Below are 17,045 nucleotides of genomic sequence, written 5' to 3'. Positions count from 1 at the left end.
CAAAACGGCACATGACGATTCGTATATAACCAACACCTAATCAATATACAAAAACAAACACTGCTCGAACATGATTGTGAGGTCACTGATACTCCTCAGCATGCAGGACTCAAGGACTCAGTGAAACCAAATAGGAACATAGACCAAAATCATGCATGTATGATCTGAAAGTGTACCGAAAGTGCACATTATTCGCTCCTATATTTCATGATTTAGAGACAGAGGTGTTTGCAAGGTGAGGAGATTTTCATCGCCGAGCAACGCTTAATCGTTCAGAGACCCTACATCGTTGATCAAGGAGACTTTAATAGGCTGACCTAGCCATGCGATGGCAGACAACAATTGAGTTCTGTCGTTAACACATGACGGAATAGTATTTGACACATCGTCATAGCGACAAGAGCCAAACTCTGTCAATTCTGTAGTTGAGTAAGCATATGCTTGAGAAATTAGGAGCGCCTCTTTGCAAATCGTTGTCGCACATTCAATTAGCACACGATTAACACACAACTATAATGTAGTAAAAGTTTCGACATAGTACCCATTCGTTTTCCATAGGTGGTGACTACGGGCGTCAACTACACACACACACAGACAGACACACACACACACACATACACACACAGACAGAGAGACAGACATCGCTATTACATAAGCTCACGTATGAAAACATGTGCTAAAATCAGGAGTCACGGAAAAATTTCGTACCACAGAAAAATACAAAACACTCACTTGGCCTCCCTAAAACAAAGAGATCACCGTTATCCGAAAAGTCCGACGCCCAAACAAAGGTTCGTTGAGAACTTTGATAGGCTAGCTCATGTGGTCATGGTACGGTGCAAACGTTTAGTTACGGCAGGCCAGGTTAGTTTTTACGAGTTAGTCAAGGCCCCCGAAACGTTTTCTCTTGGCTAAAGTTATTGAGCTGCTTTCTTACAAGTTAATTGTAAATGGTGTCTTTTGTCCTGACGCATTCTTGAGCATGCATTATACTGTCGATCGCTACTGGGCTTGCATTTAATCGCAGGGACTGCCGACCGACTGGTCGTTCTTACAAGTTAATTGTAAATGGTGTCTTTTGTCCTGACGCATTCTTGAGCATGCATTATACTGTCGATCGCTACTGGGCTTGCATTTAATCGCAGGGACTGCCGACCGACTGGTCGCCAACAAGGTCGCTTCGACCTACTTCCCGAACATCAATCAACTTCCCGGGTGCAAGGTGAATCGTGGTAGATATAAACGATTATTACATGCAATTTGAACACAAACTAGGAACAGTTTGATCCAATCAGTCGACATAATCTGTCTTTTAAATTATCATGGCGTGTCAATAGCCACCTGCTCTATTGCCACTGCAAGGTCACTCAAGTGTTTGGGACTCCCTAGCAAAGTGATGAGTAACTTCATGTAAAATGACACCGACGAATTTTGTAAGTGGCAGTTGACTATCCGTAACCCCATTTTCGCTGGCTAGTGCTGTTGGTTGACCTATGAGTAAGTAAAATATGAAAATTCGAAAGTTGAAAAATGACATTACAAATCCAAAACGACGATTTCGAAAAATGCTACTACGGATCCAAAATGGGAGTTCCAATGTTTGCCTCGTGCGAATGCCAAATGGGACTTCCAAAGTTGAACATTTTGATTACAAATGCAAAATGAGGAGTTGTAGAGTTAAAACAGCGAGTACGAATCAAAAATTGGGAGTTAGATAATTGAAAAGGGCGACTACGAAACCAAAAAGGGGAGTTCCAATCAAGGTCTTGATTACTCGCCAAAGATCACTTTTATCGTGGATATCTGTACTAAGAGGTATTACTATAGTATGCACATGGGACTGATCTAACTTCTGTAATCAGTATTAGTTTGAGCGAGGAGCTATCTTTGTGACGCAGCCTACTGGCGTACCATGCGCAAAAACGAATAGGTTTGCCTATCATTCCCTGTTTGGTCATTCAAACAACCCGAAATGAAAAAGATTTTGGCAGTTGGATTAATTTTGAACTCTGAAAATAGTAGATTAAAAGATATGTCGTCTCGGTAGATATCTCGATGAGGAGCCTTGATCTAGGGTGATCAGTCGACAACAATCACCAACGACCCATGCGTTCGCTGTGATCAAAAGGTGTTCGCCTCAGTGAATATACACACTTATATGCAAATACAGAGAGAGACTGACAGAGCATGACAGACAGTGGTGTATGTGATAATGGTGACCGTGTGATAAAAGTCAGATAACCGCCACCCCCTTGAAGTTCCAAACCCATCTGTATTGGTGTTATATATTTAAGGAAGCATGGACAATTCCTCGCAACCATACGTCCGCTGTGATCAAAAGGTGAGCGCCTCAGTGACCCATGACGGTCACCCATTCATTCAGTTTCCTTCAACCTATTAAACAATATAAGTGTATCTAGTATCAAACGCAATTCATGAAAAATGGCCGACTTTGCCCCTTTAAACTGCACAACGTGAATCGTGAATCGCGGCACGTGTCACGCGGCTTGTCACTGCATGAAAACGCAATAATACAGATAAATTCACATTAATGAGTTGCCTGTATTATAGAATAATAAACGTGAATACACATGAATCCACATGAATACAGGCTTGCTGAATACAAGAAATGGATTCTTAACTGTATTCATCTGTATATGCACTCTTCAGCTAAAATACAGGCAATAATCCATGCTAATACAGTAAGTATTATAGTGTTTTCACGCAGTGTGTGCAACTTGAATGAGGAGTAAGCGCTATAAAATTCTTTGTTTGCAATCCGCATGCTGGTAGGTTTTCGAAGAAAATAAAGAAAACAAACACAAGGTTAACAGTATTACAAATAAATATATTACCTTTCGAAAAGAAACCAAAGTAAAATGAGCTTATGTTAATACACTTGTGTTTTTTTGTATGTGTTTTTTTTCCCTGGCTGGTTGGCAGGTTTTTCAAAAATCCAAAAAAGCAATCAAAGAATTTTCTTTAAATGGCCTTACCCTCGCAAGGCGTCGTTCTCTATTTAACCTTTTAGGTGTATATTGATCCACGGGAAGAGTAACCATGATTGATCTACATGAAAACAGACCAAGTTTCTACGACCTATTTTTCTTGGACTGCATATGCGTAAAAAAACCACTAATCTCTTTCTGAAACAGATTTCTTTACTAACTGATTTGGAGAGGGGATGGTTACCAGCTGATAGAAATTGTATGAAATGTCACCCAAAATCACCGATTCTTGGATTGTCGACAAGATATGTTTTTACATCAGGCTAAAGTGTTTAAAGCTGGTGTCTTTGCCGGCTAATGATTCTGTCCTCACTATTACCATTACACCACTCACATCACTGCAAAAACATACAGAGCGTATAATGAAGTTGAAAAGAATTCTGCTTAGTTGACCGTAAAACTTGGAGATAAAAACATAAACCGCATGTCCAGATATTTGAGAACATCGCGCGGGTATTGATTCAGAAATTTATTTGCCTCTGAAGGCCGGGTCCACCTTTCAAAATCCACACGTATAGCAGTACGGCCAACTCATCTCATTTTGTTGTAAAGTCAAATGTTTGTTTCTTCCCGAGCTTATATCTAACATGATATGTGATAAATACACTATGGTTTTCCCCTTCTGAGCGTAATTTTGAATTTACATGAAAGTATTGATTAAAAATCACAGGATATCAAGCTAGAATTTTACCATGATGATTAATCTGAAGGAGGACATGTAGGACTCTGTCCTATTTCAATGGTGTAACTGCATTTTTTCTGAAAATATGCCAAATATTTTTGTGCAGCTCATCAAACATAATCATCCTACTTTTGGTACCTTCTAGGCCATTTGTTGGAAACATATACTTTTCGGTAAGTACAACTCTGTAGCAAACTGTGAGTTTATTTTGATGCCTTTGCTATTTATTCAAATTTCGAATTTGGCGATGAACTCAAGTGATGATTAATGACCTAACCTATACGTCCGTATATTAAATGTGGAAAGGGAGACATATGTCCAAACTTCGCTGAAGCTTACAAGAGAGGGCGTACAGGGTCTTTCATCAGTATAAGATTGCAAGAGGATTCGCGCTCGTTTTTTTTTTAATTTCGCAGTAAAAAGAAATGACCCGTTATTTGTCAACGGTAAGGTGACCACGTCTAACCTCTTCACATACCAGTAGACTGTGTTATGATTGCTATGCAAAGTCCGTCACTTGACAAAAGCTGTAAAAACGAAAGGATAATCTTCGATGGGCTCGCTGCAAGGGGTGTCATTCTGACTTCCCACACCTTTCTATATTTAATTACGCTGAAAGTTTCCTGTGACTCTTGTAAAGACATGTATGGGAATATTGTTTTCTTTCCTCTTGAAAGATCTTTGAATTAAGCCGGTGAAAACTTAAAACTTGCAATTTTGTTTTGACAAACTTTGTATCTACATAGCAATAACGCATTGTAATACTTTGAAGGACGAAAGAATGATCTTTTATGATCAACGAGAAAGCATTTATCTATAAGAGAATTTTTCTCTGTCAATTTTAAGTGGCTTTTGTATGAGGATTCAGGCAATCTATTTCTTTCTTTCTCTCTCGATTTATATTTACGACCATCGAATTCAGCTTTCACAGATCTTTTCAGAAAGTGCTTCATTTCACAAATATTTTGAGAGAAAGAAAGAAAGTTAGACAGGGGCAGGGAAACAGAAAGTGAGAGAAAGAAGGGGAGATGGGAGGGTCAGGAAAGAGACGTTAGGGACAAACAAAGAGAGAGGCAGAGACTCAAACATACATACAGACACCGCAACAGACAGATATGCAAGGCATAAGGTCACACGCATATCAGTGTATATAAAAAAAAAGACTTAATGCCCTCAGTGGTTACATCTCAATATCTTTTTAGTGGACCCATTGCTTTTTCGTAGTGAACTGGGTGTTTCCGTCATCAACAATTAGCGATTGTGGCGAAAAGAGCAAAATGCAAGAGAAATCATAACCGATTCGACTATGAAATGGGATGTGTCATGTGATAATTCTAACTAGTAAGTCCTTGAAACACGATTGGAACTAATTTGGAAGAATTGGATCTTCATATTTTTCAAATTTCTCAAAAATGTTAGGTGTCCTATAGCTGAATGTTGCAATATTACAAATTATTCATAAAACAAGTGTATAATTTAAAAAGAAAAGTAGATGGGCTTACATTTGCAGATTAAACAGACATTAATTCATCATCCAATTATCCCAAACTAGTTTCAATGGTGTTTTGATTACAGCTAGCTACAAGAGAGCTTATGTTGAGTTTCATTTTGACTTCGGTCGTATGAATATTTACAATGGATTGTTTCAATCTTGTTGACAAGTGTCAAAGAAAATCTCTTTTAAATGTATCAAATGAAACAGCGATAAAGCCAGCATATATTGAAGGCCAAATCTTACAATTTCACTTAGTAGTATAACAGCATCCGCACAAGGGCAGTTTTATAAAATGTAATAGGACAACTTTATGCCACTCTTTACAGTACAGATCATAATGGCTTTATATTGCTTTACTTGAAAACTATAATGACACCATTATTAAATTTATCAGTGGGCCGGTAGTCCCCAGTGGGATTGCATTGAAATTGAGTATACTGCCATCCCGCGTCTTGTCGTGAAATGCTTTCCAAAAGTATTTATCTATCCAGATTATTGTCTGTTATGGCAATGTGCAGCTTGTCTGTTTTCAAAGCTTGACAGTCACAAATGGGTTATAAAATAGTTGTTGTCACCAAAACTTTTCCTTCTATCGTTTTGCATTTTTTGGCCAGTGTAACAAAACTACGCATTTCCCATATTGTCTGTCTCTTCAAAATGGACCAATAACGTTTCCACACCTATATCTTTGCCTACCATGCTTATCCGCAAGGAAACAAAAATTATCCACGAGTCATGTTTGTATTGAGAAGACATCAAAAAATCTCGCCAATAGATTTTTTTTTCTGTCATTGTTAATTCATACAACACAGGCTAATTTTCAGCTTCCCCTACCTCACATGATCTCTAGAAACAGATTGCTCACAAAGGTAATACCTTGAAATTGAAGCACATGAAAATGATAGCACAACGTATAAAGTTCTGTTGTTTTCTGTTGAGTGGCAGGTCTGAACCTGAAGTCGCTTTGCCTACCAAACATATAGCAAAGTTATTACATTTTACAACGGTGGCGGAGATTAAATTCAACACAACCGTAAAGTGAGTTACACTTACTGCCTTTAAACTCGTTCGTTGTAGTAAAAAGGACATCAGTTATCAAAAAGGTGTTTGAGCAAAAATAAAGGGTTAAAAGTCGACATTTTTATTAACCTTTCCTTTGTCAAAAGGTACCATTGCTTGAAAAAGAAAGGAGTAAAACCGTGATACACTCATGTATAACCTTCCAATTGGATAATGCCGCAGGCGAGATTGAATCTTAAGTTTATTAATCGATTCGTTCGCTGGCTTACTCTGATGCATACGAAGTGATAACCCATGCGAATGGAGTGTTTGGTAAAAAGCATGGCTGTCAGTTACAGAAGTAGGCCAAAGAAGAGAAGTAGGGAACACAGAGGGCGTTTCGCTATTACTGTCGGTAGCCTAGGAAGTTGTACCGCTCGGAGTTTTGGATAGTGTATAGTCCTTGTTTCCATTGTTTGACGTCAATAGATGAAAGTCGACAGTGAACAATAATGATTTGCATAATGTGAAGAAGTCACCTCGTCACAACGAGCAAGGTCATGTTTTTGCAAGTCTAATATTCATCGTAATTTCAAAAACCAAAATATCAGAACTCGCTTCGTAGAGTAGTGGTTAGCGTGCATGGCTCCTAAGTGAAAGTATGTAGGTTCAAATTCTGGTGTAGTCATGCAAATGTGTCAGATCTTGCTGGGTTGTATTAATGTGGGTTATCGGGGAATCGTTAGGTTGTGGGCAAGTAGAATTTTTTTAAAACACACTAATAATAAACTGCAAAATATAGGAAGTGTCAAAACCAGGTGATGTTTCTGACAGAAAAAGCACAAATTGAGGACTTCGTGAATTTAAACACTGATGAGAAGAATACTTAATGTGGTTTAACTTTGAAGACTCGTCTAATGACACCTGTTGATAATCGTTCCATTCCTCAATTTAACTCAACAACATTTATGTATGATGATCACTTTTCTTAGATTATGAAAGAAAAATAAGAGACAGAAAAAGTACCGCAAGACTAAGTTGTTCACCTATTTGATAATGTGTGCTGATAAGGCTTTTATAGATAAAAACTGATAGTTTCAGGACCGATTTGTAGCGCTGACACTTTCTTTCAGAATTATCTCATAAAAAAAGACAGTGTACCATATTTTCATTCATTTAGAGACATTAACAATTATATTTGGCGCATGCTGATTAACGTTGATATGCGATTGGTGATCGCGAGGAAAAACCTTTCATTTCCTTTCATTTATTTACTGCTCATTATCAATACTTATTGATTATTTTTATCATTAAATTATCTATGTGTTTGTTTGTTTGGTAACATAACAAAGATATGAATTATTTCATTATTTCACCCTTCCTACTTTCAAGTATTCACTTCATAAAGTCTTGCCTGATCAGTAGTCTTGCAGTTGAATTTGTTAATGTTGAATGTACCTTGGTCTGCTAAATCGTTGACTCTGTACCTAGTAAATCGTTTACAGGGACGACATACTATAGGTACATAAATGAATTCCTCACCATTTGACTTTCTGTACTTTGAAATCCATAGACAACGCAAATAATAACATTCCGTTTATTTATAAAGTTGAAGCACGTTAATATTTGTCTGTCGGGACTCGTCACCTACAAGTGTCATTCATTTACTCTGCTTAATCTGTGCCCCTCAGATCGCAGCCTTGACAGTAACTTTGCAGTCGACACTGTTTCGTTCACACCTCGCGTTCAAACTCTCCTCGCTATTTCTAATGACGTCGCCGTTTGAGGCGAGTTTGGGTTCTCATTATTTTCATTGAAAAACATGGTGACATCAACGGACATGTTGCCATTAGAAATGAATGCAGTTTGTTTCTGCCAGAATACACCTCCTGTCGACCCTTTGCCTTTAGAAAAGGTTCATCATATGTTTTCAAATCTCATTCAAAATCGATTTGTAATACTTCACTTCAACCGCAACGATGAAAATTCATCTTTCCATGTCACTGGACTAGTACTCGCCTCGCTTATCAATCTGTCGTGCCTTGTCGGTCTCTGTCAGTCTTGTATATAGGTGTGTATATTCAATGATCAGCACACCATTGGATCACAGAGGACGCATGGGTCGCTGGTGATTGAGGCCGACCTATCACGCCAGATCAAGGCTCCACATCGCGACGTCGTCCGAGACAACGTACCTATTGTATGCTATTTTCCAGAGTTCGAAATCTATGCTACTACCATTTTTTTTTCTTTTCTGGGTTGTTTCAATGAACAAACCGGGAACGACGGTCCCTACGAAGACGATTTTGGCTAAACGATTCGTTTTTTTAACATTGTACGCTAGTAGGTCGTGTCACAAAGATAAATCCTCTCGCAGACTAGTACTGATTAGAGAAGTTATTCTTGTGATAACTCATCAGTCCCATGTGCTTACTATTGCAATGCCTCTTAATACAGAAATCCATCATGAAAGTTATCTATGACGCGTAATCAAGGCCAAAATTCGGACTCAACATTCTGGATTTGTACTCCCCATTTTGGATTCGTACTCGCAATTTTCAACTTTCGAAGTCCCACATGGTCCCCCAAGAGCGCTAGCCAGCAAACACAAGCCAAGACGAGCTTACAAATAGCCAAATGCTACTTACAACAATTGTAAGTGTCGCTTTACATGAAGTTACTCATCACTTTGTTAGAGAGTCCCAAACACATGAGTGACCTTGCAGTGGCAATACCGAAGGTGACTGTTGACACGCTAAGATATTTTAAGAGACAGATTATGTCGACTGATTAAATCAAACTATTCCTAGTTTATGTAGAAATTGCTTGTAATAATCGTTTATTCCTACCACGAATCACCTTGCGCTCGGGAAGGTAGCCTGTGTTTGAAAGTAGGTCGAAGCGACCTTGCGGGCGACCGGGCGGTCAACAGTCCCTGCGATTGAATAGAAGCCCAGGTACTATTGATAGTATAATGTATGCTCAAGAATGCATCATGACAAAAGACACTCTTTAAAATGAACTTGTAAGAAAGCAAAAACAATCCTGGCCTGCCGTAACTAAACGTTTGCACCGTACCATGAACTTTGACCAGGAGACCTACCCTGTCAGAGTCGTCAACAAACGTTTGTTGGGGACTCGGATTGTTCGGATAATGGTGATAGCTTTTTTATAGGGAGGCCCCGGTGAATGTTTTGTATTTTTTCTGTGATACGATACTTTTCTAAATGACTCCTGAAATTTATTTTTGTTTGATAAGAGACTGGTTGACAGTTTTCTATCTAGGAAAATTAGAGCAAAAGTTCAGTCTTTCACTTGCACAGTTATTTACTTATGTAACGTAAGCTATGCCAGGATCGAGCCATACTCGGTGAAATGAATGCTTGGGCTTCATGTTGGCAACGACAATACAGACTAGTCCCAAAATCTTTGCAAATCGTCCTTTTCCCCTGACAACATCAAGTACTCTTGAAGATATGTGACGCAAAGATGGCCGATGACAGACGGTGACAATGACTAGGAGATGTTTGTTTCGCGTTTTCATTAGACCGTAGACTGGCTGTTCGGTCACGTTTTACTTCTTCTATCGAGCGACAGATTATGCTTATTTCGGAACATCGACCGAATTATTGGCAAAAAGTATGGACTCAGACTTGAATCGTTGAGATAGTCAATTACAGGTCGGGATAAAATTTAAGAACCATCGTCCAAAACCATGGCGTGGAAATAGCCACCCTGGCTATTGACACGCGCGTGTCAATAGCCTCGACCTTTACTAATAGCCGTCTCGCTCGTCTTAACTGGTCTCTCCCTCTGTGTATTGATCGAGGCGCATGAATGATTGTGTCATTAGGAGACATGATAGCGACCGAATTAAGTGGTAGCGGCGGCAAATCATGAGGGTATAGCTTCACAAGTGTTTTTGCTTCATATTTTTCGACCCTCTTGAACATTCACACCGTCACAGGAATAACCCAAAACCTCCGAAACGCCATATGACGTATCTATGACGCTTTCTGACTTATAGTCCAGAAGAAAAAAAAACGTGGCTAACTACAATTGAGCAACTGAGGGATGCCTTTAGAAATAATGAAGACTGCTAAGAAAAACGTCGGTGGTGCGACTTCGAGTCAAAAACGTGAGTTCGAAAGTTATTAGTAAGAAAGTTTCAAAAGCGACTACGAGTCCAAAATGGGGTGTCGTCTAAAAACACAGTTAAGCAAAAATGCGAGTTTGAAAGTAAAAAAGAAAAACGGTCGGAATCCAATTTTTTTTTCTTTTTTTTGGCTTATATCTAAAAGGCCGATGTATGATATTTTAATCTAATTAGTCTAATTAATATAGTTATAGTGAGAGGAACAAATGTTTGAGTAAAAGTCGTATGAACAGACACATTTACTGGAAACATTCATCTGTAATAAAATATGTCAAGTGCATTACGGGTAATTCGGGCACGTTATTTCACCTTACTCAATATATAGATCTCTTTTGTTCATAGTAAAACCCCTAAAGATCAATTTGTTATCAGACGTTCATCAATGAGAATCACCTTGAATGTCAGATTACGTTATCTAGTGACGTCGTTTTTCAGGAACATTTGTAAAATTTACCTGAATGCAGTGGCTGGTTACAGCAGTACCTTGAACGTTTAATCCAGTGGTCGTCCCGCTATTTGGTGTGTAAATAAAACAACTGAAAAGACTTCAAAACACGAAAATGTGTTACCTTTCGACAGTACCTTCATTGGTGAGCACCTTCTCCATATTGTATATACCAAGCCTATTGTTAAACTTGAATAATAAAATGCTTTCGGAACACTGGTCAGACACGACTGGGCGTATTACTATTCAACGTCGAACTTACAACATATAATGGCGTTGCTATGTACCATCAGCGGTGCCCGTTATTAATGTTTGTCATGTGCTCCAAAATAATTCTATAAACACTCCGTAAGTTATCCTTGGCACTTCTACTAAATCTACGTTAACTATGGATATTGATACAAACAGTCTAAGGATGGTTATCACCAGTCATTGTAAACGTTTTTTAGAGGACTCAATTTTTATTTTTCTTTCCCTTTTTCATTTGTCCAGAGTCGACATTTTTATCATTAAGTTCCAAGTTGGCATTCATCAACATCGCCTGCACTGTTGCCCGTTTAAATGTCCATAGTGATCATTTTGCAGTATGTTGGTGACAATTAGATTGACAATTAAAAATATTGTCATGTGTATTTGTTAATATCTCGCCCATCAAATCTTCAACGAAAGGTACATAGCAAATACTTATCTCGTGTAAGATAAACTATCCCAAACTCGTGTGAGAAATCCGATCCCAGTTTCTTTTTGGTGAGAGATTCTACTAGTCTCACCATAGCACAACTCTCTCAAGGTCAATTATTGCAAAAATATTTATCGATCGAAAACAAAAGCATTTACTAGCTTACATTACGTAGTGATCTACTTTGTCTTGTAAATTTGTGATATTAACCAAAATGCACTCTGATAGGTTTCAGCATTACCTTGAACTTTTAACCAGGCGCCGTCAAGATAAGCGTCTACTTGGTATAAAAACACAAATCGCTAAAATGCGTGACCTTTCGACAGTAACTTCATTGATGAGCATGTTTTTCATATATATGCATGTACCATGACCATTGTTAAACTTAAGGTATGTGATGCTTTGTGAATACCAGTCAGGACAGCATATCGCCAGTCATTGTGAATGTTTTTTAGTCCCCACGGACACCGTCCGGGGGGACTTATAGGTTTGGTCATGTCCGTGCGTCCGTGCGTCCGTCCGTGCGTCCGTCCGTCCGTGCGTCCGTCCGTCCGTTCACGCAGATATCTCAGAGACGCCTGGAGCGATTTCGTTCAAACTTGGTACATGGATAGTACCATACCTCATACAGATGCACGTCGATTTGTTTCACAATGCGATCAAATTTGGCCGTGGTAGAGGACTTTTTAGTTTTCACCTCCATAGACTCCCATGTAGAAGGCAGACCATAGACTCCCATGTATAAGGCAGACCATAGACTCCCATGTATAAGGCAGTCCATAGACTCCCATGTATAAGGCAGACCAAAGACTCCCATGTATAAGGCAGTCCATAGACTCCCATGTATAAGGCAGTCCATAGACTCCCATATATAAGGCAGCACATAGATTCCCATGTATAAGGCCAAGATAAATAAAAATTTAGTTTCTCATCGTATTCATATTGCAAAAAGGATGCAGTGACACAGTTTTTAGTCCCCACAGATAAAGTCCAGGGGGCTCATAGATTGGGTCATGTCAGTCCGTGAGTCCATCCGTTCACGCAGATATCTCAGACACTTTGACAAAATGTCATGTGACCTTGGTGACCTTTGACCTCGAATATACATATTTGTCCATAACTCAGTAACCACAAGTGGTAAACCTTTCATATATGGTATGATGGGACACCCTATGACGCCACATATTGTACCTCATTAATTATGTGCATATCTAATTTTGAGCGAGCCAATAGAGCTAGAGGTCTGATTTTTGGTATATATGGATAACTTAGCAATACAATTTTTTTGACAAAATGTCACGTGACCTTGGTGACCTTTAACCTCAAATATACATATTTGTCCATAACTCAGTAATCACTAATGCTACACCCTTCATATTTGGTATGATGGGACACCTTATGACACCACACATTGTACCTCATTAATTATGTGCATATCTAATTTTGAGCGAGCCAATAGAGCCAGAGGTCTGATTTTTGGTATGTAGGGATAACTTAGCAATACAATTTTTTTGACAAAAAGTCAAGTGATCTCAATGACCTTTGACCTCAAATATACATATTTGTGCATAACTCAGTAACCACAAGTGCTACACTCTTCATATTTGGTATGATGGGACACCTTATGACGCCACATATTGTACCTCATTAATTATGCGCATATGTAATTTTGAGCGAGCCAAAAGAGCTAGAGGTCTGATTTTTGGTATATAGGGATAACTTAGCAATACAATTATTTTGAAAAAATGTAATGTGACCTCAATGACCTTTGACCTCAAATATACATATTTGTCCAAACTCAGTAACCACAAATGCTACACCCTTCATATTGGTATGATGGGACACCTTATGACGCCACTATTGTACCTCATTAATTATGCACATATCTAATTTTGAGTGAGCGAATAGAGCTAGAGGTCTGATTTTTGGTATATAGGGATAACTTAGCAATACAATTTTTTTGACAAAATGTCAGGTGACCTTGGTGACCTTTGACCTCAAATATACATATTTGTCCATAACTCAGTAACCACAAGTGCTACACCCTTCATATATGGTATGATGGGACACCTTATGACGCCACATATTGTTCCTCATTAATTATGCGCATATCTAATTTTGAGCGAGCCAATAGAGCTAGAGGTCTGATTTTTGGTATGTAGGGATAACTTAGCAATACAATTTTTTTGACAAAATGTCACGTGACCTCGGTGACCTTTGACCTCAAATATACATATTTGTCCATAACTCAGTAACCACAAGTGCTACACCCTTCTTATTTGGTATGATGGGACACCTTATGACGCCACATATTGTACCTCATTCATTATGTGCATATCTAATTTTGACAAGCCAATAGAGGTAAATGTATGATTTTTAGTATATAGGGATAGACTATAGGATAGAAATTTTTGACAAAATGTCATGTGACCTCGATAACCTTTTACCTAAAATACACGATTATGTCAATAAATAAGTAACCACAAGTGCTATGTCCTTTATATTTAGTAGGATGGGAGACCTTATGACAACACATGCTTTACCTCGTTAATTATGCCCATATATAATTGTGGGCAAGCCAATAGAGCTAGAGGTCTGAATTTTGGCATATATGGATTAATTAGCAATACAATGTTTTTTTTTCTTGATGACCTTTGACCTTGAATATGCATATATATGCATAACTCAATAATCACAAGTTCTTTACGCTTCAATTTTGATAGGATAATAGCCTTAAGATGTCACATCTTGTACCTCATTTATTATGCACATATGTATTTCTTGGCAGGCCAATACAGCTAGAGGTTTGATCTTTTTTCCCGATTTAGAACCATAACTTAGACATGCCTCTTGTTTCAAATTGGGAACAATGACATAGACCTATGTGTCCATAGATCTGAACATATACACTTTAGTGATACTTCTTAATGACCTCATTTCCCTTCCCCCTCAAGACTAATACTCCTATTACAAGTGGGGACTATGTCATTGTCAATGACTTGTTTTAGGAGTATTTGTTTTGAGTCAACAGATCGTAGCAGTTCCTTTGATCTTTAACCAAGTGGCCGTCAAGATAACCAACTATTTGGTGTAAATAAGACAACATCGAAAGTTTCTTACGACTTCTTCAATGTGTGGCCTTTTGACAATACATTTTATGGATGAGCATCGTTCTGATACCATGGCCATCGTTGAACTTAAAGAATGTACACTGGTCAGGTCAGCATGTCGCCAGTCAGTGTGAATGTTTCAATAGGAGTCCAATGCCACTATTCTTCATCGTCTGCACTGTGGCCCGTTAACATGTCAATGATGATCTTATTGGTGTATGTTGGTAAAATTAGGATAAATAAGACATGGCCTGCCTTCGGTGTCCCTACTTTGCCCGGCTTTGTGGTCACCAACCAAGTCCAGTTTTTACTGGATGTCTTTTTCTATCATGAGTAGTGTTGACGCCTATAGTCACCACCTTTGAAAAACGAAAACGCATGTCGAAATTTTCCTTAGCCCTAAGTCATGCATGCTTGTAACGAGGTCAAATATCTACCTAAATCCTCAAACTGGAAACACTCAGGCAATCACACAGGACACTGCCGCCTGGCATTCATATTCGAGAAAAGAATCAAATGTATTTGTTGACATTTCGGCCATGTCACGAAAGGTATATAGCAAATATTTGGGTGCTTGAGTTCTTTAACCTTTTCACCACCATGTTTTGGTCCAACCCAATTGTTATCAATGGCAATTGTGGACCTGTATACAGGGAATTAGGGGTGAACAGGTTAATATTAGTATCAGCTGAAATAGGCAAGTGACCAATGACATTACCACCATAGCCAACAGAATCTGATTCGTATACTGGTGGGAACTGTAAAGGCAGCTTTCAAAGCGTTTATTTGGGCCTTCGTGGAAAGATACCGACATGTACGCTGCGACAGACTGTGCATAGAGAAAATCACCAGCACAGATGAGTTCAACACATCTTGGGACGGTTATCTGACTTTATCACACAGTCACAATTATCACATAGGTTACTGAATGTGTTAGCTCATCACAATCGGAACGTACCTAAGCAGACAATGATTGTTACAATTTGTTTCTGAAGAATGACGGGTCCTTGTTTCCATTATTTTAAGTTGAAAGATAAAAATCGATAGTGATTATTAATGATTTGCATAATGTGAAGATGCCACCTGGTCACAGCGAGCAAGGTGATGCTTTTGCATGTCTCATATTGATCTTTGATTTCAAAATCCAAGATGTCAGAAATCGCTTCGTTGGGGAGTGTTGAGTGAAAGTTCGTTGGCTCAAATTCCGGTGTAGGCGTGCAATGTGTCGGATGTTGCTACGTGGTGTTTATGTGGGCTTTTGGGCATGGTTATGTTGAAGAGAAAAGTTTTAGAAAAGTAGTTAACAAGGGTGAGCGAGTGTGATGTGAAGTGTCACCGCCATTGAAAAAGCAGAAAGAGAACTTTTTTAAACATATCAATAATTTATAAAAAAGCGCCAGAACCACCAGAAATACCGCAATTTGAGGAGTCCGTGGATTTAAACACAGAAGAGAAGAATACACAGTTTGATTTAACTTTGCTTCAACTAAACTCAACCATATTTGAAGTATTATGATCATTTTTCATAAATTATGAAAGAAAAACAAGAAACAGAAAAATTACCGCAAGACTAAGTAAGTTTTGCACCTCTTTGATGATGTGTGCCATAAACTAGAGGCTTAATATAGATAAAGAGCAGTTATTTCTCTCGTTCAGCTTTGTAGTGATGACACTTTCTTGCAAAATTATCTCATAAACAAAAACACTGTACCATATCTTGTCTTTACGGACATTTGCAATTATAATTAGAGCATACTGATTCACGTTGATACGTATATATATATATATATATATATATATATATATATATATATATATATATATATATATATATATATATATATATATACATATATATTTATATATATATATATATGGTGATCAAGAGGGAAAATCTTTAATTTGCTTTTCCATTAATTTGCTGCTAGTTATCAATATTTGCTTATTATTTGTGTATCATTAAGTTATCTGTTTGTTTGTTTGTTTCTTTGTTTGTTTCGTCCTCTAACAAAGATATGAATTATTTAATCCCTTTCTACTTTCAAGTATTTGATGCTCACACTGCGGTAATGTATTCATATTATCAAAATATTTCACTTTATAAAATCTTGCCGGATCAGTTGTCTTCCCGTCTACTTTGTTAATGTTGAATTTTTAAAATATATTTTGTAGCTTGGTCTGCTCCATCATTGACTCTGTACTCAGTCTATGGTTTACAATGACGACATACTTTTGTACATAAATAAATTCCTCGCCATTAATACAGTTTTATTTACTTGAGACTGACCTCTTGGCTGCTTCAAATGTAATATCTGACTTTCTGTACTTTGAAAACCATAGATACCGAAAATAGTAACTTTCCGGTTATTTAAAAAGTTAAGGTAGTGACTCATGTTCCTTTGTCAATTTTAGCGATTTTGTGATTATTTCATATTCTGAACCCCTGAAATATGATCTTTCTATTAGAGAAA

At 38.0% G+C, this 17,045-nt stretch overlaps 1 protein-coding gene across 2 annotated transcripts in view; it reads right to left on the bottom strand.

Annotated features, from left to right (window-relative positions):
* The window catches only part of LOC139124345 (uncharacterized), a 287,549-nt gene that overhangs the window by 249,481 nt on the left and 21,023 nt on the right, over nt 1-17,045 (bottom strand). The window lies entirely within an intron of this gene.

Source organism: Ptychodera flava (assembly GCF_041260155.1).
Source record: "Ptychodera flava strain L36383 chromosome 23 unlocalized genomic scaffold, AS_Pfla_20210202 Scaffold_23__1_contigs__length_28996876_pilon, whole genome shotgun sequence".
In the NCBI taxonomy this organism is placed as follows: Eukaryota; Metazoa; Hemichordata; class Enteropneusta; family Ptychoderidae; genus Ptychodera; species Ptychodera flava.
The sequence above is the reverse complement of the archived record's forward strand: the minus strand, read 5'-3'. Positions and strand labels throughout refer to the sequence as shown.